The 23,757-nt window shown below is 40.5% G+C and overlaps 1 pseudogene; it reads left to right on the top strand.

The window, feature by feature from the left end:
- Positions 1-18,831: 18,831 nt before the first annotated feature.
- LOC131409908 (serine/threonine-protein phosphatase 4 regulatory subunit 2-like) lies at positions 18,832-21,884 on the top strand (annotated as a pseudogene).
- The last annotated feature ends 1,873 nt before the right edge of the window (positions 21,885-23,757 follow it).

Raw genomic sequence — 23,757 nt, 5'->3', positions numbered from 1 at the left:
TCTTTAGCATTATAATAGGTCATTTATTATATTAGTTACTAAAGGCTGACTAAAGAAGGTTCCTTTGAAGGTAAGTGTAAGGGGCAAAGGGACTGTAGAAGAATCAGGAAAGGTCAGAGCTCTCCTGGAATGTGAATGCCAAGAACGGTATTCTAAATACAATCAGCTCTGCCCCAGAACAAGGCTGAAGTTTTGTTTCTCTTGAGGGGGGCAGTGGGGAGCTGGAAGGGAGCGCAAGATGAGATGGAGAAACAATTGACAACCTGTCTTGGAGAGAGGGAAGTGTCCAATCTCTTTGAGGTACAGTCCGGGACCACAGCCATCCCCACCAAGATTTAAGCCAGCGCAGAGAACACCCCGCAGGTGGTTTTCCTGTTCTAGCAACAGACTTGCTCTCCACTGACCATACTGCTGAAGCATCTGAAGACTCCAGCTGTCCCAGCACTGCCCCTTAGTTGCTGGGGCAATACAATTTCTGGTGGTTGCCGGCATCACACACACTGTTCACTAAGTGTATTTGGCTGTGCCCAACCTTGGAGAACGGGGATCCTTGAGAGGTGATCTCTTTCCAGAGTCTGAAAAGGGAAATGGTAGAGGGAGGGGCAAAACCCCCCTTTTGTCCTTACTGTAATCCTCATTTACCTAATCAGCCTCCCAACCTCTCTCTCTGTCTCTCTCTCAATCCCTCTTTCACACAACCCCTTGATATTAGAATAGGTAGGCTATCACTCCTTTCTCCTCCTGTCCGGATTTCCCTTACACAAAACTGCATGATCTGGCTGGCAAAGTCTGGCCCTTAATGTTCTCAAGGTGGAAATAAAGCAATTTACACAGCCCTTTATAAAGACAATTGCCTGGCTTGTAAAGTTATTGTCTTGCCATAAAATCCCATTTTTAAATGTCAGAAGCTCTCTTCATTCCTTCTGGAATATTCTAATTATCCCTTACCCCCAGTTCCATGGAAAATATAAACATCATATAGTCATAAAGGCAAAAAAGAAAAGCATTTTAATAATTTTCAAAATACTGTGCATTCCTAAAAAACTAAACTAAATTATTTTTATTCTTGGGACATAGGCAAGATAACCATTGTATTTTGAGCTATATTCATTTTTTTTCCAACATGAAGAAGTGAAATGACTCCTGTGTTTTTGCTTCTTTTAGATTGGGCAGATACAGAGATGGCATTGATTCTATTTACAAAGTAGAAGGTTCCTCAGAACTCTGTTGATAACTCCTCATTAGCATGGGATTTTTCTGTTTTTTAAGGACCATCATTTAACATCTAACACGGAATTCAGAGATGAAAGGTTCCAAAGAATGGAATCAACACGGCTCATATCTTGCCAAACCACCTGCTGTAGTCAACACAATTTGAAAATTAAAAGGTGTTGTAGACTTTTTTTTTTTGGTGAGGAAGATTGGCCCTAAACTAATGTCTGTGCCAATCTTCCTCTCTTTTGTATGTGGGATGCCACCACAGCATGGCTTGATGAGCGGTGTGTAGGTCAGCGACCGGGATCCAAACCCATGAACCCCAGGCCACTGAAGTGGAGCATGCGAACTTAACCACTCTGCCACCAGGTCAGCCCCTAGACTTTTTTTCAGGACAAAACTTGCCTTTTTTCCTTCTCAGAGGTATGGCCCAGGGGAATATACTTTTATGTGTTAATATACAGCATCCTTGTTTTGGGTCTGTGAATGGGTATTGTTGACACAAATAATCCATAACCAATCCATAAATCAAAATTAGGATGACTTTCTTATGAGCCAAATTTGAGGACCATCTAGCCCGGGAGAGTCCTTTCACAAAGGAATGGAGCACTCCAAAGAAGTGGGGGGTACAGAGTGGTTATATACCATCAAAGAGCATGTATCACATAAGACTGCAATATCCCTTTTACAATAGTCGCGACATTGCCCTGTTGGCACAGCGATTGACGGACACAGCAGGTATCAGGTCTGCTGTGTCCATGGGCGCAGCAGGTAGCAGGTCTGTTGTCTCAAGTTGGGTGGTCACAGGGTGAGCACAGCAATCAAATCCTAGCCTAGAGAGAAATGCTTATCCTTAAGGAAATGCCAACGTGGGGGATGTTGCATCCTTATCTTAAGGGCATTTGTTCTTGCCTTTGGGACATGTTAATTGCTTAAAGCAGATATACAATGCATGTTCAAAGGCCACAGGCCCTTTTGGAAAAACAAGGTCAGGCCGAATTAGTTTGACAAAAATGGCTTCCTCATATGCTCCAATATATCCTATTGCTTGCCATTTATTTACTGGTATCATGGCCTTCTACTCTCAGGCTGGATGTGTTGGTGGAAGTGGACCACTAGCAGCAGACGCAGCAGTAACAGCAAATGTCCAAACAAACTAGTTACTGTTGGTACATCTGTGAATTCTACAAGGTTCCATATTGACCTCAGTGTTCCCAGGACCTCAGTGTTCCCAATATACACAGACAAGTTTAGTACTGTCTTGAGTTAGCTTTGTTTAATGCTCTTTGTTAGGAAACCATGCTGGTCAGTTGGGGCAAGCTTCCAGGTCCAGGAGGGAGGGTGGGCTGATCCTTTCATGGAACCTGCCATTTCTCATTTATTGAGTTTCTGAAGACAAAAAATCTCTCTCAACCTATGAATAGTGATGAAGTGCATGAACTGGGAACCTGTTTTAGTTTGGGTTCCCTCAAAAGCCTGCCATGAGACAAGGATTGGGTGTAAGCAATTTTTTTGAGAGCCTATTCCAGGAAGTACTCTGAGGGAATGAAGTGAGCTAGGGAAGGGAGGAAGGCAAATACAAGTTTTGTTAATAAATAATTTACTGCCGTGGGCCACTGGGGTTCATTCCCACTGAGGACGCTCTAAGAAACTTGTAGAACACATCTCAGAATTATCTCATTAAAGGACAAGGAAGCGGTGATATATCCACCAAATCCTATTCCTCATTGGTTGAAAATGTCTGAAAAAATTGTGAATGAGTTTGAACTATTAGTGGATGTTTCACCTAGCCCATTTATCCAGGCGAGCTTTGTCTTTCATTGTCCATTGTTATTTTATAAGTCTAAGTTGTAGAAAATAGATAGTAATGCAGATAATTCTTATCCATAGACATGCAGTGAATACAATTGACTATTACCTGTGGATATTGACCAGTTTTGCTTCTATCTGTAAATTCATCTCAGCATTGTTTGTCTTCACATATACGAGTGGTGCTTTGAATTCTCCTTTGAACCGGTTGGAACATCTTATTAGTTACCTCATCACACAGTGATTTAAATAAAATTTTTGACACTTGTTCATTTTATTTTTGTATGAAAGTCATGATTTTACCTTTTTTTTGGGAAAATTATCCTTTAAAAAGAGTAACACCCTAGGGCATTGACTCCCTGACAGTTAGCACAGCCAGAGAAAGCCCCAGGAGAGACACAGGAAGCCTTTGGTATTTACAGGCACTATCTGCAAGTGATCTTTTGGGTAGGTCAAAGGGATGAGTGGGGACCAACAATGTCTGCAGTAGAGACTTAGCAAAACTTTTAAAAAGAGCACCTTTCCTACTTCCCAAGGCCAGCACTCATGTCTGCTTTGCACCTCCTTTCAAGGATCTCTTTTTAGTAAAGTCACCTTGGATTATGGAATAAGAGATTATGATTTTTCAGATGTCTTTCATAGCCATATTCATTTACTTTATCAAAAGCAGAAAATCTTTTATGACATAAAGTCTCCAGAAGGTAAGAACCTTATAAACCAGGTTGTTATTCTCATCACTATTGTATCCCTAGCACCCTGAACAGAGTCTGGTACACAGTGGGTGCTCAATAAGTAAGTATTCTTCTGGACACTGTGACATAGGGTGCTCTCTACCAAGGTTAATTGGAAAGTTTTGACTTTTTCTTTGAAAAAGGGAAGTAGAACTCCTCAAAATGGGAAAGTGGTATGAAATGGCACATTCGAAGCCTCATACTAGTACATTCTGTATCACATGTGGTCTCCTGACAATAGAATAATAGGCCACTGAATATTCAGACTTCATCTGATTGACAGAGATGTTTAGAAAGGCACTGTATGGTTAAAATAAGCAGTGAGATTCATAGTCATCACCACTGGAAGGGAGAGATGCTGGCAAGCCACTTCTCTGAGCATTCTATGGCTTCTACATGATATCTCCCAATTCTATGAGAGTAGAACAGTCCTGAGAGAATTACTTAGTTTCCCTAGAAAAACTTAGTTCACCTTAATCTGTTCCATCCGCTGGGGTACCAATGCTAAAAACTACACTTCCGAGACCCCTTTGCAGCTACCGTTACAGATGTTTATGAAATTCATCCCATGAAATGCACAGGTGTGTGGCTTGAGTTTCGAACTGAATTAAGTGGGAGAGAGGCAGCGGCATGGGACACATCCATTTTGCTAGTGATGATCTGGCAGCAGAGCATGGTCCGGCATCCAGTAATTTTGGTGGTCACTTCTTCATCCCCAGATAGCAGCTAAGGCAGTGTATTGCCGCAGCTAGAACCGGCAGTAGCAGCAATTGCAGTAGTTAGGCTAGAGAGGCTGCAGTAACAAATGAATTTCAGCGGCTTCGCACAAAGAAGTTTATTTCTTTCTCATATAACAGTCCTGCAGGGAGGGGCTCAGTAGGCTAGCTTTCCTCCATATGACCTTTCAAGGACTCATCTCAGCATGTAAAAACGTTTCATACCTCCATGCTCCTTCCCTGGACTGGAATTTCCATGCCAAGGATTACCTTGAAGGTCCACGTCTTCTTTTCCTTCATTATCTTCTCTTACCTCCTATTTGTACCTCTCTCTCCCTTGGAGATAGCAAGCATTTCCATGATTTCAATGGTATCTTCTATGCATATGATTAATTATTTTCTATTTCTCTTAAACTCTAGATATAAATTTCCCACTTTTAATAATTGAACTTTGTATCTTACTTCAAACCAGCTCATTTCCTGTTGTATTGCTCTGAGTGGAGGATGGTTACATTTACTGGGTATACCTTTTACTAACCAGGGCATACAATATATGCTGTTTACTTCCATACTAATTGGGGTAATTAAAGCTAACTGGTGCAGTAGTAAAACACCACTATCTTAGTGAATTAAAACAAGAAAGATTTATTTCTCACCATTATGAAGTTCAATTTGGGCCAGGTGACTCTCCACTCTCTTGTAGCAACTCCATCTGGAACAAACAGCTTTAAAGGCTGTTGTGTTGGGAGGAGAGGGATGGAGGAGCACATGTCACTTCCATTCATGGTCCATTACCCAGAACTGGTCACATAATTCCAACCTGACTGCAAGGGAGGCTGGGGAATGGAGAGAGGCATGTGAAATATTTGATGATCACTGACTTTGTGTCATACTTATTTCCCTAAATCAGATTAAGCCTGCTCTGAGCCCCCACCTATCTTTCTTCCATAGGATCATTCAAAAATTCCAAGCTTCTGAAGCCCCAAAGTGGGGTTCCTTCATCCCTGGTTGTCACAATTTTTACCATGCTCCTCTGGGGATTCCATGTTGTTGAGCACTGGTCCCCAGGGTGTGATTGCTGGGCTGTGCTGCTCCTGGTGGGCCCCGAGCCTTCATGGAAGTCCTCCCTACTGGCTGCTGACTCAGCATCATGCAGCCATTCCTCCATGTAAAGGCTGTGTACACAATTGGGACCCTGGTCTTTGCCCTTCTGCCCCATGTAGTCTCTATTATTGCAAAAAGCTCAAAATTGCAGTCAGGTTCAGCATTTCTGCTTTCCTAACATGGCATTCCTCTCTATCCCTTCCCTTTCCGGGATCATTAAGATTGATATCTGAGAAGAGAGCCTGGTGGGGTTAAGAAAAGGAGATGTTAAAAGCAATTAGTATTATTCCTAATAACTCACTCAACACATATTAATTAATGGCATCACTCACCCAGTCACCTAAGCTTAACTTGGTATCATCTTCGACCTTTTCCTTTATCTAGCTTTCCTTTCGCAGTGTCCTATTGATTTGGCCTCCAAAACATCTCAATGTTCTTTGCCCTTCCTTTTCTATCCTCTCACCTTTATTACCTCATACACTAATAGGCATCGAACTTTTTTTCTGACTTCATTTTCCTCTTTTCCAAATTGTCTTGTATATTGTTTTAGTTCATAAAAATACTATTTTCTAACCATTAAACCTTTTGTAAAACTATTTAAATATACCTAAAAGTAGAAAGAATACTATATTGAACTCTCATGTACCCATCACCCAGCTTCAAAAGTTAGAAAATTTTGCCTATTTGTTTCATCTACAAAAACATTCCCCCATTTTTTTTTCCTGGAGTATTTAAAAGAGATTTTCAGACATTATATCATTTAAACCAGTGTGTAACTCTAACCAGCAATAACTATGTGTTATGTAATATTATCTAATACTTAGTTCAGGGGCCGGTCCGGTGGCGCAAGCGGTTAAGTGCGCGCACTCTGCTGCAGCAGCCCGGGGTTCGCTGGTTCGGATCCCAGCGAGCACCGATGCACCGTTTGTCAGGCCATGCTGTGGCGGCATCCCATATAAAGAAGAGGAAGATGGGCACGATGTTAGCCCAGGGCCAGGCTTCCTCAGCAAAACAAGAGGATGATTGGCAGATGTTAGCTCAGGGCAGATCTTCCTCAAAAAAAAAAAAAATAATAATAATAATACTTAGTTCATGTTAAAATGTCCCCAATTGCCTCAAAAGTATCTTTTTTCATGTGGGTTGCTAGAGTAAGAATCCAAAGTTCTCACAAAGAAGGCGTTTGTTTCATAGGCCTCTTAAGTTTCACCTAATCTACAACATTTCCCACTCCTGGTTTCTCTCTTTGCCATTTATTTGTTGAGGAAACTAGGTCATTTGCCTTTAGAATTTCCTCTTTCTGAATTTCGATGATGTATAACATGTTTCTCTATCCCTTGCATTTCCTGTAAACTGGTTAATTAGATCGGGCAGCTTGAATCCATTCAGTTTCAGTTTCGACAAGAGCTTGCGTTGCTGGGCTCCTCCCCTTGCATCACATTGGGGCACACACAGTGTCTGGTGTCTCACTTTAAGCGATGTTAATTGAGTCACCAGTTGTAAAGTTCCCCATCAATATTTCTCATAACATTTTCAGTATCTATTTTGCCTTGACACATTATTCTGAGTTGCAAATGGTATTTTTTTTCCCAATTCAATCTTTCTCCATTAGCTGAAAATCTTTTATAAAGAAGAACTGTCTCTCATCAAACTATTTGGTCATTCAACAAAAAATTGAGAGTCTACCATACACCTGATCACTACTAAGCTCAAAAAACAATTTTTTACATTGACCACACTCCTTGGTCTTAGCCTGTGACCTCAAGCTGTTCAACGTCCAGCCACAAACTTCCTTCCTATCTCATCTTTCATGTCTAATTAATACATCTAATTGATAAGCTGCTCAAAACTGATCAGACAGCTTATAAATTAAGCCTGCTTTCTGGGTTCTCTTTGTCCAAACCCAACCCATCCTTCAATCCCAATTCTCCCTGAAGTCTTGCTCAGTATACCTGCAGCCCTCTTCATTGTCTCCAGGGCACTTACATGTTCTGGTTATTTACTGACATCTCACGCAACTGCTACTTATTCCCTGAGGTCTTCTAGAGCTCTTCACATGCTAAGTCTTGCTTCCTCAACTGGACTCTAAGCTCCTTGAGGCCTCTTAGTGGACTCAATCTTATTCATTTAAAGGTAACATATCCCTCCCTGATGTGTAAAATGTAGATAACATGGATCTTCTAAATTCAGTATTGAATCAATATGGTAGGTTGCCAACATGTGGAATCCAAATAGTGCTGATAAACATCATGAAATGTCAGAAAGACAATGAGGCTCTACGAAAACAAACAACAGAAGCACCTCCTCACATTTTTTTTTTTCTTTTTAATGAGAGGTGCAGCTTGTAGTTAACAGGAAGAAATGTAATTGAGTAGAGGTTTGAAGATAACACAGCGTTTCATCTGGAGAATTTTTGTGAAATTTTATTTCTGTGAATCCAGCGTAATACAGGGCCCACACTCCTTCCATGAAATCTCCCTGGATTTTATGAGGTCAATAAAATATCCTAAATTTCTCTAAGCCAGAATGTCTTGGTCTTCTCTAGAAGTCTGTCAAAATACAATCTATTTCCTGATCAAATAGCATATAACGCCATTTATTCCCTCTTTCTAATATGCGTGAAATACCTAAGAAATAAAAGCTTTCTGAAATCAGCTCACAAAATCGTTGAGCCAACCCTGTGGCTTCTTCTGTGTCTTGTCTTTTTATTGTTGCTTAAGGAAATGGTAATATCTTTAGACATCTTCCTTTCAATAAGAAAATCAGGATTGCTCGACTGGTGCTGGGAAACCTGGAATCTGGGAAATCATGAGATGAAATTCCAGAAGCTTCATTTACCAATGTTACAGAAGAACGTAAACTTGCCCTCACTCTTACAGGGGTGGGGCCCTACCTCAGCCTTCATCTCTGAACCTGTGGGCTCGATAAATCATCAACAAAAATGCATGGCACTCAAAGCTGAGGCTACTCTAGTCCCAGGAAGGAGAACACAAGCCTGAAATGTTTCCAGAAGCGTTTCCATCATTTTTTTTTTTTTTTACCTATCAAGATAGAAATTTTTCGGCCAACAAAATTTTTGCTCGCTTGCAACTTTGTAATATCTCTGTCAGAGAAAGAAAAAAACCCTTTTCAGTACTCTAAATCACAAAAGAAAAATGTTAATTGGATGCTATCCCTGTCAATCATCTTAGGTATAAAAGAGCGAGGCAGGCACCTCTAGAGAGAGAAGCACAGGCCACATTATGCTCAGGAAGCACGTCTCTGTGCTAATATTTATTTGTCTGTCCCTCCGTGTAGTGGCAGGGACAGGAATGGGGGTATAGGGATGATCTCCATTCTTTTTGGAGCTTTAAGTTAAAGAAGAAAGCCAGCTCACTCACAGACTGTGGAGAAAACAGCAATTCCAGGAAATACGATTACTAATTAATGTTAGTTTGGGTAGAAATTCAAATTGGGTTGAAAATCCCTTACGACTGTCTCTTGGATATTTGGACCTTTCATTATTGCCTTATAAAAAGTACTTACTAATTAATTAGGAAGTGTGGCAAGAGAGCCCCCCTGTTCATTGGCCAAAAATTCATTCACTTCAGATTTCCCCTGAAACATTTGAAAAGGCCTATCCGGCCACCTGCTCCTCCCTGAGTCTTGTTCCTCTGCTCACAACTCCTAGAGGACCTGCCACGGCCCGACTGATGGCCCAGTGGACAAACCTTGGGGCCCAGCCCCCCAGCAGGCCTCAGAGCACCTTCTGAGGCCTGGAGGCGCAAGCGCCCTCGAGGGCTGTGAGGCCGCTCGCTCGGAGCAGGTCTGACAAGGCAGTGGGAAAAGCCCCTCAGGCTGGCAGGCTGAAGAGACCCTCGGGCACCCAGAGAGCCTGCCTGACCCTTACCTGAGAAGTTATGTGCCCAACTCTTCTCTCGGGGAAGCGACGGAGGAGCAACTCAGTTTCCTCAAATGAAGCCCGCTAACTGCCGCCCACGAGCCAGGAGACGGCGTCCATCTGGCCCCGCCCCTGCGTTGACTCCGCCCCTGCCTTGGCCCCGCCTCCAGCGTTGGCCCCGCCCCCAGGGCGCGCTGCGCAAGGGCTCCCCGCGGAGATCCCTCCCGTGGTTCATTCACTCTCTCAAATGGTTGTTGAGTACCAGCCGCGTGTTGAACTCCAGATGCTGGGGACAGGGCAGTGTGTGGGATAGACAGTGTCCTCAGTGTGAAAAGTGCTGGGATGGAGACAGGAAGGGACAAGGAAAGTCTTGCGGAGAAACACTTCTTTCAGAATAAAAGGAAGGAAAGAAGGGGTGGGATATAAGTCTCATTGAAGGTTTCTGGATGGAAAGCTCCCATTTGATGGCTCCTGGTTCCTCTGTGAAGTGGGGGCTCCAGCCCATCAGCTGGGGGAACAAAATTTTGAGGAAAGTGGAGATATGTGAAATAATCTTGAGTAGGATGGAAGAGAGGGTTGACTAAGAAAACTATGATGTAAACTCTGCAAGACAGGAAGCTTCCTGTGCTGGGGTTCACAAGGGCTAAGTACAGTACATAGCACATGGAAGGTGCTTAATATGAATGGAATGAATGAAGTAGTGAATGAATAAATGATTTTGGTGTTGGAGCAGATCACTAGTTGTGACCATTAGTTCCTGATAGCACCAGTATCCTCATGTGTGTGATTTTATCTAATAAGGCTGAATCACTTACTAGAGGGCAGATCTGGAAGAGGCAGGGTTGAGATTTTGCCAGGCGGGAATGATGAAAAGGAAATGGAGTGAAGATGTCTGGGATGTCATTTCAGTGATGGACCTTGAAATCAACCAGAGAGGGAGGAAATGAAGAAAAGAGAGGTTGCTAATGGTTAGAGAGTAGGTGGAAAGGTTGATGGATCGAAGATCCTGACAAAGTTGAAGAATTGGCATATTAAGGACACAGGCTAGAAGGACTGGAGGTTGAGGTCAAAGGGTAGGATATCAGAATATTATTTCAGAAGGCAGAGCTGTTCCTGGAAGTAAGGTCTAGGCCTTTCCATAGCTGAGTTAAGAGCTCTGAGATGAGAAAGTCTATTGAGAGTCTAGGTTATTGGATGGTCCAATCACATGGAAGTTAGGATCTCCCAGAAATTTCCATCCTGCACTGGAATGCAGTGCATCCACATCCCACTCCTTCCCCTCTCCCAGAGCCTCCACAGAATTTGCATCCACCCTTCAATCGAAGTTTGAGAGCCTAAAGGGGCAGCGAAGTGGCTCTGAGCCAGCAGACAGCAGCAGGGCAGTGAGAGAAGTATGTGGTAGATATCTGTTTTGTTTGTTTTTAACACCCAGCCTTCGTTCTCCCATCTGGAAACACTATCTCTATTGTTCTCTGGGAATTAACTACCATTCTTCAGTCTCAGTCTATGTGCAGATATTATAGTTTTCCCCACCGCATCCCTACGCCGGGGGTGGGTATGTGACTCAGGCCTGGCAAAAGAGATGAGCATGTGACTCAACTGGAGCCGCTAAGGCACAGTGAGACTTGCACATGGACCCTTGTGAATAAGGCACCATAGTTTCAGCTGCACTTGAACCTGGGAGGGTATTGCCCTGAACTTGCTGGCAGCCATCCTGCCACCATATAAAGTCTGCGAATAAAGCCGGTACAGAAGACAGAGAGCCAAGAAATGGAGAGATGCTGAATCCTAATGGTGTCAGTTGAGCCCTGTGTCAGTGCTTCTGCTTAAAGCCAGTCCTGATCCAGGCTTTTCAGTCACATGAGTCAATATATTCCCTTTTGTGTTTAGGCCATTGAATTGTACTTTATATCGCTTATATTCAGATTTTTCCTCATAATACCAGGGGGGTTCTCCATCCCTGGTTCCTGCTTCTGAGCTAGTTCGTTAAATGTATATTAACTTCTCTGTGCCTCAGTTTCTTTTTCTGTTAAAGGGGATGAATGATACATAGAATTGTAAGATTAAATGGATGATAAATTTAAAAACATGAATCTGTTCTACAACATCGAGATGCAAAAAAATCACATTAATTTTTCTGAATTAAATTAAATCTGGCTCTTTACCCCCATTTACTGTGGTAAGAAAACACCCAATATCAGTCATTCTTTGGGCCCTTCTTTTTTAGCATGATATACACTGCTTTTAAAAAAACTAAAGAAAGAGCATCTGGTCTTCAGCTCGTCGTGGTTGTCACTAGTGTTTTCAAATTCACACAAGATACTGAGTTCTAGGATTCAGGAATGAGAAATTTGATTCTCAGGAATTCCCAAAACCATAAGTTATTTTACAGTTTTATGACATTTTATTTACATATTTTTAATAAATAAAAAGTTAAGTTTATTAATGTTTTTAAGAAAATGTGGCCTATAAGAAATATTCAAACACTGCAAAATGACTCTGTAAGCATTATTGAAGAACATTTGAATAACAACTTTTGGTGTTCTAGCAAAGTTAACGGTGCTATATGAAATCATAGGTGATATGTCAAAACTGCAAAATTAAAGACGGTTTCTTTCCAAAACTTGTTTCTTGGAAAATCATTTTTAGGATTTGTGTAGTGTATACTGTGTTTAAACTTAGTAATTTTTATTTTATTTTCAGGAATAACTGATTGTTGACAGATAGGGCCATGAACACACACTCAACATGGCGACAGCTACACAGGAGTGGTTAGATCGTGACCCCTTTACAGTAAGGAGACAGAGCACGAGTCCCTACACAGGGAAATTATCCACCCCCACCTCACCCCCCTAGTTCTTGGCAGCTCAGACTTTGTCCCGCACTGAGGCATTGCCATGGGTCCTACACTTGCATGATAATCTGCCTTTCTCCAGTCCCCAAAAGAAAGAAGGAACAAGACCCTGCGACTCGGGGACAACAGCCACAAGTTCCTGAACTGCCTCTCAGTCTCCCTAATAAAACCCAAACTGGTTCTTGTGACGCGGGCAGGCTAATTTAGGCTCTGGCTTCCAGTGCCCGTGGAAATTCCAGATGACAGGTCTCCAAGAGAAGAGGTCTTTCCTTGCCTGGGTCCCTGCCCTAAGCCGAAGACTCATATTCAATTCTCAGTGTTAGTAACTGCTATGAAGGCTGGCGCTCCAGTGAGCCCAGCGAGAAAATCTAGTCCCCAACAGCTGGGCTCTGGGCTCCCTGTTCGCACTCCACACCCAAGATGTCAGCCCATTCATGCGTTTTGGTTGCCCTGATGGTAGGTGTGGAAAGTAGGGCTTGGTATTGTCTAACTCCAAGGAGCCCTATTCCTGTTGTATTCTGTGTCAGCGGCAACTCCTGGAACACAACTCTTTTTGAAAAACAATCGATTCCAAAGATGTACAAAACTGTGAGTGCTAGGTGTGAGTCCAAAGTATGTTTTTGTAGGTAAATAGTTCCTCATCCCCCCTCTGTTACTTGGCTAACGAGTTTGGTGTTTCCCTGAAACCTTCTACTTTCCCCATGGGCAGGAGGAGTAGGGGACAGGGGAAACAGTGCTGGAAGCAGAGCGAGAGTAGGGCTTCCCTCCAGGATGGGCCCCAACTTCATTTGGGATAAGTCAGTTACTAGCTCCCTTGTGTGTGCAAATCCTGATCGCCTCTTCCCCTGTTTGTCTCCAGAGATAAGCCAACACCTGCGAGTCAGGTATGCCTTGCTGTGTGACTCCATAAGCCCTTTTAAGACATTACCTCTCTGGGTAAAAAGTTTTGGGGCCATGGGCAAATGGGGGACAAATCATTGGATTTGGGTTCTTTGGTCCTGGCTTTTCCATCTTTTAGGTGACAGCCTCTCTGAATTTCAAACTGTGAGAATCAAACAAAATGATGGATGTGCAATATTGTTAAAGATATTATTAAGAGCAGACATTATTCATCTTGCTAGCCATAAAGTTTGGCTCTCTCTATAGGAACTGAAGATTGCTGCTGTAGTCCTGAGATCTGAGAGCTAGAGCAGAGGAGTATGGGTCCAGAGCTACGTGCCCCTAAGTTGTACACCTCTCTAGGCCCAAAGATAAGTGATGTACAGGATCCCGTGGTTCCTTTACTACGTCTACATGCTAACCCCCACGTCATCTTTGCCTCCTTCTTTTGGTGTCTCCAACTCCTTTGATATCTTTTCCGCCCAGCTTTATTGAGATATGGACATATAACATTGTATCAGTTTAAGGTGTACACAGTGATGATTTGATACACGTATGTATTGTGAAATGATTGCCACAATAAGGTGAGTTAACACATCTATTACCTCATATAACTACTATTTTTTTGTGGTGATAACATTTAAAATCTACTCTATTAGCAAATGTCAAGTATATAATACAGTATTGTTAACTATAGTCACCATGCTGTACATTAGATCCCCAGAACTCATTCATCTTGTAACTGGAAGTTTGTACCCTTTGACCCACATCTCCCCCTTTCCTGCACCCCCCTAGCCTCTGGCAACCACCATTCCACTTTGTTTCCATGAGTTGAGGTTTTTTTTAGAGTTCACATACAAGTGAGATTATACAGTATTTGTCTTTCTCTGTCTGACTGATTTCATTTAGCATAATACCCTAAAGCTCCATCCAGGTTGCTGCAAATGAAAGGTTTTCCTTCTTTTCATGGCTGAATAATATTCCATTGTGTGTGTATATATATATATATATATATATATATATATATATACACCACAACTTCTTTATCCATTCATCCATCCATGGAGACTTTGGCTGTTTCCATGTCTTCGTTATTGTGAATAACACTGCAGTGAACATGGGAGGGCAAATACTTCTTCAAGGTGGTGATTCCAATTCCTTAAGATATGTACCGAGAAGTGGAATTGCTGGATCATATGGTAGTTTTATGTTTAATTTCTTGAGGAACTTTCATACTGGTTCCTATAGTGGCCGCACCAATTTACACTCCAACCAACAGCACAAAGTTTCCCTTTTCTCCACATCCTTGCTAACACTCCTTATCTTTTGTCTTTTTTTATAATACAACATCCTAACAGATATGAGGTGATATTTCATTGTGGTTTTGATTTGCATTTCCCTGATGATTCGTGATGCCGAGCATCTTTTCATATACTTGCTGGCCATTTGTATCTTCTTTGGAAAAATGTCTATTCAGGTCTTCTGCCCACTTTTAATCAGATTATTAGTCTTTTTCCTACTGAGTCATATGAGTTTCTTAAGTATTTTGGATATTAACCCCTTATCTGATATGTATGGTTTGCAAATATTTTCTCCCGTTCTGCAGGGTGCCTCTTCATTTTGTGGATTGTATCTTTTGTTGTATGGAAGCTTTTCTGTTTGATGTAGTCCCACTTGCTTGTTTTTGCTTATGTTGCTTGTGTTTTTGGTGTCATATCCAAAAAATCATTGCCAAGATCAGTGTGGAGGAGCTTTTTCCATATGTTTTGTTCTGGGCGTATTATGGTTTCAGGTCTTACATTTAAGTCTTTAATCCATTTTGAGTTAGTTTTCATGAGTGGTGTAAGATATGGGTCCAACTTCATTCTTTTGCATGTGGATCCCCAGTTTTCTGTTGCCCTTTTTCTAACATCTTAAACGGGATGCTTAGCTCATTAATTTTCCATCTTTATTCTTTTCTAATCCCAGCATCTGAAGAAATAAGTTCGCCTCTCAATATCACTTTATCTACTGTGTTGGAGGACCCCAAGACCACTCTCGAGTTCAATAATTAGCTTGAAGGACTCACAGAACTCACAAATGCTGTTACACTCATGGTTATGGTTTACTACATTGAAAGGATATAGAATACAATCACCAAAGGGAAAAGGCTTATGGGACAGAGTCCAGGAGGTTACCAGGCACAGCTTCCAGTTTTCCTCTCTCTGTGGAGTTGTGTGGACTTACAAAGCTTAATTCTCCCGGCAATGATGTGTGACAACATGTACAAAGTACTTCCAACCGGTGAAGCTCATCCGAACTTCAGTGGATTTTATTGGGGGTCAGACACATAGGCTTGGAGCCCTCATGTGACTGATGTTAACTACTCAGTTTCTAGTCCCTCCCAGAGGTCAAACCCATACAGCATGACCGAGGGCCCCAGGTGAACGAAAACAGGTGTTTACCATAAATCACATTATTTGCGTAAACTGTCTGACACGGCCCAAGGCCCCAGGTATACAGATGCTCTTATCAGGCAGGATATTCCAAGGCTCATTGGTTATCCCCTGGGAGATTTCTTTGGAATGTACAAAGTTTGAACATCCTAAATCTGCTGAGTTAAACCTTTCCTACTCACATTTTATGAGTTAGATTTATAGTTCTACTTTTAAATTTTATTTATTTCCGAATCTATAGACTATATATTTTTACATTTAAAAAATAAGTATATATTTATAATATATACTAATACAATTACTAATATACTATACTACACTATATACTATATACTAATCTACACCTTGCTTTTTTCACTTGAAGTTGTTCCATATCTGTAAAAACAAAAAGAATTTTTTCATTCTTTTTGATGGCTGCACTTTATTAGCCAATTTTCTATTGATAGATGTTAGGAGGTTTTTTTTTCTTTCAATTTTTGCTATTTCAAATAAGACTGAAATTAATAACCATATATGTATATTTTTACTCATGTTCTAATATATTTGTAAGATATATCCCTAAAAGTAAAATTATTGGATAAAATTGTATGTTCGTCTCTAATACTGATAGATATTGCCTATCAAAATAAAGTGTTTTCCACAAAGGTTTCACCAACTTTTAGAGTCTCCTTCTAGCAATGTGAGCGAGTGCCTGCTTCCTCATGCTCTTGCTAAGTCAGTGTATTATAAAACGTATTTATGTTTGTCAATACTGTAGGAGTGATACCTTTGTAGCATTACTTTTCTTTCACTCATCATGTGTAAGGTTGAGCATCTTTTCACATGTGTGAGTCACTTTTATTCTCTTTCAATGAACTGTTTTCACATACGCTTCGTCTAGATTTCTGGTGGCTGATTGATCTTTTTCTTGTTGATCTGAGGGAGCTTTTTCATATCAGTGATATCAGCCATCCATATGTATTGTGAATTGAAAATATTTTTCCCCATTTTTTGTTGACTTTTTTATTTATGTTGGGTTTTGCTACACATTTTTTTGGGGTTTATATGGTTGAATCGATCAATCTTTTAGTTTTTTTTGAGTTTTTTTGTTATATTGTACTCTATAAAACCTTCTCTACTCTAAAATTATGAAAATGTCCTCTCAGGGTTTCTTTTACTAATTTTATCATTTTCTTTTAAAAATTTAAATCTTTGATCTGGAATGTGTTTTGATATAAGATGTAAAGTAGAGCTGAACTCATTTTTGGTCCAAATAGCTACCCAGATATCCCAACACCATCTATTAAGTAATCCATCTATTTTTCACTAACTGGAAAAGCCACCTTTACGTTGTATAAAGTGACACATGTATCAGGTCTATTTATAGACCTTCTGTTCTGTTTTGGTTGGTCAGTCTCTCATCATGTGTCAGGACCACACTGGAGCTTTTTTATGGTTGGGGGGATGCAGATGAGGAAGACTGATGTTGACTTCGGGGTGCACAATTTTGGTTGAGGTATAACAACATACAGAGAAGTGCACAAATCACGAGTATAAAGCTCAATGAGCTTTCATATTGTGAATATACAGTAGAGTATGTACTCAGTACTCGTAACCAGCACTCAGATCAAGAAGCAGAGCATTACCAGGACCTAGAAGCTCCCGTCTAGTCACTTCCCTTGTGAAGGTAACCATTATCCTGGATTAATTCTGACTTCTTTTTTTTTTTATAAGGAAGATTGGCTCTGAGCTAACAACTGCTGCCAATCCTCCTCTTTTTTGCTGAGGAAGACCGGCCCTGGGCTAACATCTGTGCCCATCTTCCTCCACTTTATATGGGACGCCACCACAGCATGGCTTGACAAGCAGGGCGTTGGTGTGGGCCTGGGATCCGAACCTGCAAACCACAGGCCACCACAGCACAGCGCACGCACCACCGGGCTGCCCCCATATTCTGACTTGTAATAGCGTAATTAGTTACACCAATTTTAAAATTATGTGAGTTGAAATATTCAGTATCTGCACATCCTTCTAGTTGCTGTATGTGGGACACGGCCTCAGTATGGCCGGAGAAGCAGTGCGTTGGTGTGCGCCCAGAGTCCGAACCCAGGCCGCCAGCAGCAGAGCGCGCGCACCCCACCGCTAAGCCACAGGGCCGGCCCGGTAATTTTTATTTCGTTTCTCAATAGTTTCGTGCTAACATACAGAAATACAACTGATTTTCTTTTATAATTTGATGAGTCATGCAATTATCCTTCTAGCTGCAAATATTGGATTGATAACAATAATAATATATTTATTTATTTGTGTTATCTAGTAGTACAAAACAAATCCAAAATACTGATGAATAGCAACATTCACATTGGGTTTGGGGCATTCATTCTTTTTTTTTTTTTTGTGAGTAAGATCAGCCCTGAGCTAACATCCATGCTAATCCTCCTCTTTTTGCTGAGGAAGACCTGCTCTGGGTTAACATCTATTGCCAATCCTCCTCCTTCTTTTTTTCCCCCCAAAGCCCCAGTAGATAGTTGTATGTCATAGTTGCACAGCCTTCTAGTTGCTGTATGTGGGACGTGGCCTCAGCATGGCCGGAGAAGCAGTGTGTCGGTGTGCACCTGGGATCCGAACCCGGGCTGCCAGTAGCGGAGCACGCGCACTTAACCGCTAAGCCACGGGGCCAGCCCAGCCCTTTCCTTTTTAATGAGAAGATCCAATGCTGGCAAATATGGCATGAAAATTAAACCTTTGATTTATTGCTGATACAATCCCTTGGATTTGGCAGTATATATTAAGAACTCTAAAAGTATTCATACTCTTTGACCAGGTAATTTCTCCTCCTTGGAAACTACCCAGAAGAAGCTTTATGCCTTTGTTGCTGCGTTATTGATAATAGTGACACTTAACATCCAACACTAAAGGTTAATTACAGCACTAATAAAATATCATGCAACCGTTAGCATACGCTTCTGCCCTTATTTTCTCAGCTGTTTTTTGTTGTTAGCACCATCGAGTTGATTCCAACTCACAGGACTCTGTGTACAGCAGAGCAGAACCCTCCCTGGTCAGGTCCTTCTTCCTAGTCTGTCTAGTCTGCAAGCTCCACTGCAACCTGTCCACCATGGGTGACCCCGCTGGTATTTGAAATACCAATGGCATAGCTTTCAGCACCACAGCAACACGTAGTCGCCACAGTATGACAACCAACAGACGACTGGTGTGACATTCCCTGATGAAGAAACAAACCCAGGCTGCAGAGGCGAGAGCGCCAGAATCTTGTCCACTAGACCACCAAGGCTGGCTTTATTCTCTCAAGAAGTAACTATTTCACAGTGGTTAATTTATGTGCAGCCTTCTTTAGTATACCCACATTTAAGCAGAGTCAGTATTTGCTTTTTTATGGGAAAATTAATATATCTGAGTGGTTAAGCTTCAGGGATTTTAAAAATCTCCTTCATATTTCTCTAAATGTCTAAAAATGATCTTAAGGGTTTGAGTTTTCTCCATGAGTCCATCCTTGACTCAATATGGAGACAATTTGGGGCTGGCCCCATGGCTTAGCGGTTAAGTGCGCGCACTCCGCTGCTGGTGGCCCAGGTTCGGATCCCAGGCGCGCACCGACGCACCACTTCTCCGGCCGTGCTGAGGCCGCGTCCCACATACAGTAACTAGAAGGATGTGCAGCTATGACATACAACTATCTACTGGGGCTTTGGGGGAAAAAATAAACAAAATAAATTTAAAATATGGAGACAATTTACTGCTGTGTTTTCTGACCTAAGTAGTTTACCTGAAGACTCCAAATACCTCTTATCCGAATTAGCTGAATGGAGACATGAAGCATCTAGAGAAAAGTTCGACTCTGCCAAGAAACTACGTTTTTGAGTCACAGTCTGTCACCAGATGAACAGTTTCTGTCCTCGAGCAGAATAAGGAATATTCAATTGTACCAAATCAAAAACAAAAAGCTAACTAAGAAGATTTTTAGGATTATAGGTAATCGATATCTCATTTTTCTCAGTGGCTCAGCTGGGCTTATTAAGTTGACAACTCCTGAAACTCTTCCTTGAGATGCAAAAGAGGAAAATGCTGTTCACTCTTTGAAAGCCTTTTAACAACAACCTCCACCTTTGGGTTTTTAAATAAGCCAAACCTTTCTCTCTGTTTGAGAATTTAAAAATACCATTTAAAATAGCATCAAAATCCATCAAATAGGGATAAAACTAACAAAAGATGTGCAAAGCCTGTACAGTGAAAACGTTGCTAAAATAAATTAAAGAAGATCTAAATAAATGGAGAGAGATATTATGTTTGTGGGTTGGAAGACTCAATGTTTTTAGATGCTGATTCTCCTCCAAATTAAGCTATATAGTCAATGTCATCCAAGCTAAAATACCAGCAGGGTGTGTGTGTGTGGAAATTAACAAGCTGATTCTGAAATTTATATACAAACTCAAAGGACCTAGGAAAGTCAAGATAGTGTTTTTTTTGGTGTGTGTGTGTGAGGAAGATTAGCCCTGAGCTAACATCCAATGCCAATCCTCTTCTTTTTTCTGAAGAAGACTGGCCCTGGGCTAACATCCATGCCCACCTTCCTCTATTTTACATGGGACGCCGCCACAGCACGACTTGACAAGCGCTGCATCAGTGCGCGCCCGTGATCCGAACCTGTGAATGCCGGGCTGCCGCAGTGGAGCACACACACTTAAACACTAAGCCACTGAGGCGGCCCAAGCCAAGATAGTTTTATTTTATTTTATTTTTTTTGTGAGGAAGATCGGCCCTGAGCTAACATCTGCCAATGCTCCTCTTTTTTTGCTGAGGAAGACTGGCCCTGGGCTAACACCCATGCCCACCTTCCTCTACTTTATAGGGGACTTGCCAAGCAGTGCGGCGGTGCGCACCCAGGATCCGAACGGGCAAACCCCGGGTCGCTGCAGCGGAGCGCGTGCACTTAACCGCTTGCGCCACCAGGCTGGTCCCCCAAGCCAATATAGTTTTAAAGAAGTACAGGCTCTTCTGGGTTGGTGAGCAGGTGGAAATGCTGGGAGAACGGTGAGTCTGGAGAGGGCTTGGAAGCTTTGTGCCCCTTCCCCCATACGTTGCCCTAGGCATCTCTTCCATCTGGCTGGTCCTGAGTTGTATCCTTTGCTAACAAAGCGGAAATCTAATCATCAGGTGAATAAACATCAAATGAAGATGCTGTGGAAACATCCGGTGAAAAGACTCAAGTTGGACAAAGAAGGTGAAGTCGGAGAGATGGCCAAACAACTTCTAGTGAAATCTCTTCAGTTACGGTAGAAGAAACCGAAGAATCGTCGTCATCTAAGAATAAAGACAAAGCAAGTGGTTGTATCAGGCAGCACTGTACAGAAGAGGACAAAGAGGAAGAAGAGTCTCTAATGACATCAACAGACTTGATCCCAGAAAGAAAAAAAATCAAGAAAAAGAATCTGACGACGCCTTAACTGTGAACGAAGAGACTTCTGAGGAAAAGACTCAAATGGAGGAATCTCGTCTGTCTCAAGCTGAGAAAGATTTGCCTTCCAAAGGAAGTGAAACTATAAGGCCCTGTAAGTAGTGATTCTCTCTGCCATGAAACAGAATAATTAGTAGGATCCAATACCAGTCGAACTGGAGAGATTCTCTCAGAATCATCCATAGAAAATGAGGATGAGCCACAGAAGTCACAGAGGAACTGATAGAACAGATTATTTAGAAACATTCAGCTGCAGTATTTGACATACAATTCTAGTTTCACACTGTACGAGGTTTGTATGTAGTAAAGTGGAGCTTTAGTTTTACAAGAGAAGCAGGTTGTAAAATAAAGTACTTTATGGGATAAATCCTGAGAGAGTTGTTCACATAGGAACTGTGAATTATCAGCTCCTCTGGCTCCTGCTTATCACTGACTTTTTTTTGGGGGGGGGAGTCTGGTTAATCAGTGGTTTGTGTATAGATTTATTAAAATTTAGAATTAAGGTTTTAAATTGGAAGGTAATAATTACCATTTTTAAACTTTGAGGAGAGTATCACATTTATACATAGACACGAGAAAGCTTTGTGTCTTGTCTTTTTCTGACAGCTCTAGCAGTTTTCATATTTTCATCAGTTTCAACATTTTACCATGTGAACTGTAGGGTTTCATGATAGTTATATACTATTAATATTTATAAATATACATTATATATATTCATCTCTTACAGAAACAGAAAAATATGAAATTTGCCCCCCTAGAATAATATTTTATATTTATATGTAATATATTATACAGGTTATATTACAACATACAGGTTATATTATATAATATATACATATCTATGTTACATATATATAACAGATAATGTTATATGATATGATTATATACAAATAATTATATTATATATTATATATGGCATATATTATATATAAATTACATAATTTTAAATATAAATATACATATATTAGTCTAAGGGAGACCATGTTATATTTTTCTGCTTCTATAAGAGATGAATTTATATTATTATATAAATTATACATATTTATAAATGGAATAATATACTTTATATATAATATATATTAAACATTATAAATAAGTATATAATTTTTATATGTAGTTATATTTAATTGTATATATTATATAATATACATACTATATATTATATATAAATATACATATATTATTCTAAGGGACAAATGTTATATTTTTCGTTCCTATAAGAGATGAATACAGTGGATACTTTATCTATTGGTAGTGATTGAGTTCATCTCTCTCAAAGCAGTATCTTTCTCTTCTCAGTAATTCAGAATCTGGTCCTTGTGAAACCCTGGGACCCTTAAGGCTGCTGAAATATCAGGCTAAACACATTCCAAGAGATCTCTTCAAACTAAAATTCTTTTGTATACTTTCGTGATGTTTGAGAAAAGGACTTCATTATTTGTAAGACGATGTGCTTTATCTTGGAGACTGTGTTCAAACATTAGCTTACCATATTTTAGAATGAATGCTTATGAAGCTGACATGAGACCATCTCAGAAGAACTGGGCAGGTTCACTGACTTTTTGCTTGCTTTTCTGAACATCTGTGAATATTACACCTTTCTTTCTAATCTAATATATTCTAAAGTATGCAAATGGGAATGGTGTGAACCACCACTGTACTGGAAGAATTAATACATCACTTTAATGATGACTTGAGCTAAATGACTGAAGGTGTAGGGGTACAGAGAAAGCACAATACTTTGCATTGACATTTTGAAGTGAATTAAATATTTTTAAACATGATTCTTCAACAGCCAGTCTTATACTTTTCTATCAACACAAGAGCATAATGATTACTCTAAAATCAATATTTTAAAATTCACATATTTAAAACCATGCAAGCTGTACAACTTCCCTGTCAAAATTACTGGCCACCAAATTTATACTTGTTTCTTCAGCTGTATCTTTTCATAGTTAAAATTTTTAAATTTCTGTAAAGTAAGATCTTGTAGAATGTAACATGTTTGCTGCTTTTGTGAAGCAGTTTACAATTGTATAATTTCTGTGTGGAATGCTTGGGCTTTCAATACAGTCTTCAAGAAAGCAATAAATATTAATGTTATATGTATAAAAAATAACTACTGTACATACAACAATATTAGATGAATCTCACAAAATTTATTTTGAGCATAAAAAGCCGGTCACGAAAGATGTAGTATATGATTCCACTAATGTGAAATCAAGAAAAGATAAAACTAATAGTGGTGACAGAAGTTAGAATGGTAATTACCTCCACTGTGTTGGAATCTTGACTGAAAAGAGCAAGAAGTGTTCTATACCTTCAGAAGAGTGTTGGTTACATGCCTATATATCTATATACAATTTCATTAAGATATATATATTTTTTTCAGGTGTACATCATTGTATTTCAAATTCTGTGTAGACTACATCAATACCCAAAAGTCACCATCCAAAGACTAATTACCATCCATCACCATACACATGTGCCCTGTCACCCTTTCGTCCTTCTCCCTCCCACCTTCCTGTCTGGTGACCACCAACCTAATCTATGTATCTATGTGTTTGTTTCTTGTTGTTGTTGTTGTTATCTTCTACTTATGAATGAGATCATACAGTATTGGACTTTCTGCCTCTGACATTTCACTTAGCGTAATACCCTCAAGGTTCATCCATGTTGTTG

The sequence above is a fragment of the Diceros bicornis genome, chromosome 9, assembly GCF_020826845.1.
Source record: "Diceros bicornis minor isolate mBicDic1 chromosome 9, mDicBic1.mat.cur, whole genome shotgun sequence".
In the NCBI taxonomy this organism is placed as follows: domain Eukaryota; kingdom Metazoa; phylum Chordata; class Mammalia; order Perissodactyla; family Rhinocerotidae; genus Diceros; species Diceros bicornis.
The sequence above is the reverse complement of the archived record's forward strand: the minus strand, read 5'-3'. Positions and strand labels throughout refer to the sequence as shown.